This window comes from Elephantulus edwardii, unplaced genomic scaffold, assembly GCF_000299155.1.
Source record: "Elephantulus edwardii isolate Elephantulus edwardi_28Jun2011 unplaced genomic scaffold, EleEdw1.0 scaffold00142, whole genome shotgun sequence".
Taxonomy (NCBI): Eukaryota; Metazoa; Chordata; class Mammalia; order Macroscelidea; family Macroscelididae; genus Elephantulus; species Elephantulus edwardii.
Genome location: NW_006399892.1, coordinates 5,911,340 through 5,911,848, shown reverse-complemented (window position 1 = coordinate 5,911,848; position 509 = coordinate 5,911,340).

Here is a 509-nt window from a genome sequence, read left to right as displayed (position 1 = left end):
CCAGTCACTGAATCAATCAATTTCATGTAGGGTCTTTATATCTTGTACTATTGACAAATTAGAGTCTTTGTTTGAAACAAATATAGAATTTTTCATTATTCATTGGATAATTGGAGTAGTCCTTATGGAATTGTATTGCTAACCTAAACGTGACATATTTCTGAAAGTCTTTGGATCGAGCAGGGACTCTATGGAAGAAGAATGAACAATCCCCTCCTGTGTAATTTACAGCTTCAAAAACCCGATGGAGGGTCAGTTCTGAGTCAATTTCACACAAAAGTGATGAAAGAAAGAGAAGATAAACACTAGGCAATGAATAATTAAATTCTTATGTAAGCAGGTTTTCCTGAACTACTATTAAAGAGTTCTATTTCTTTGAAATATAACCCAAAGTATTCTGTTAGATGAAAAAATTTACCAGATGTTGTTGTTGTTGTTATGTGCCGTCGAGTCGTTTGCGACTCATAGCGACCCTATGCACAACAGCCCTAAAACCTGCTCTATACTGC